Raw genomic sequence first — 1,190 nt, 5'->3', positions numbered from 1 at the left:
TATCCCAGTGTAATGTTTCAAAATGTATGCTTATAATGTATATATATATATATATATGCTATATCAACCAGCCTTTACCAAGATACCATCTTTGACATTGCATGCTTATCATTTCATGAAGGTCACCCAACTTATATAGCAACCTACTAATGTAGCAAGCAACTAATATTAATTTGTTATCTGCAGGAAATGTCAAGTGGATCCGAATATCTTCCACCTTCTTCAGAGTCTTCTGAGTCCTTTGCTGGCATGGATGAGATGGATGATGAGAGGAGTAACGTCATCACAGAGCACAAGTTTGTCTGTTTCGAACAGTCCATTGACAAACTAATGAAAAGGTGCCAGGTTTGTGGAGCACCAGTGATGAGTGTTGAGAAAACCTTCAGCAAGGGGATGGTGCTGACATGCTCTGTAACGTGCAGTACAGGCCACAGTGCAGTGTGGAAGTCACAACCCTTTATCAACGTAACATCTGCTGGGAATCTGCTGCTGAGTGCTGCCATTGTTCTTGCTGGAGAAAGCATTTCACGTGTTCTGCACGTTCTGGAACTTTTTGGAATGCAAGTCATGAGTAGCAGGACGTGTTACAGGATCCAGTATGACTTTGTATTCCCGGCCATCCATCGCTATTGGCAAGCAGAGCAAGCCAGTAACATTTGTAAGCTGCAGAGCAGTGCAAGCCCAATAGTGTTGCTAGGTGCCGCCCAGTGTGACTCCCCTGGTTACTGTGCCAAATACTGTGTGTACACAGTAATGGAGAAGAACACCGAGAAGATTGTGGACTTCGAACCCATACAAGTATCAGAGGTATTAAACCTTTTTTTATCCTAATAGTAATAGATATCATGTGTATTTGTAGCAATATCACCTGGTTGTATTAGCTTTCCTGTAAATGTTGACTGCATTATTTATGTAATATTCAGTATTTTGTTTTGAATATTAAATTTCACACTTTATAACATTTATAACACCTTACAAATTTTCATTTTACGTTAATTATAGGTCAAATACTCTCAAAACATGGAACCAGACGGATTTCAGCGTGTTCTAGACCGTGTTTTGGACGTCCACAAAATTCCAGTCAAGGCAGTGGTTACAGACCGTCACAGATCAATTGGGGCCACCATGAAAAAGAAGTATGCTACCATCAACCACCAGTTTGATATCTGGCATTTAGGAAAAGGTACGTA

Source organism: Priapulus caudatus, unplaced genomic scaffold, assembly GCF_000485595.1.
Source record: "Priapulus caudatus unplaced genomic scaffold, Priapulus_caudatus-5.0.1 Scaffold319, whole genome shotgun sequence".
Classification (NCBI taxonomy): Eukaryota; Metazoa; Priapulida; class Priapulimorpha; order Priapulimorphida; family Priapulidae; genus Priapulus; species Priapulus caudatus.
This window is presented reverse-complemented; position numbering follows the sequence as displayed.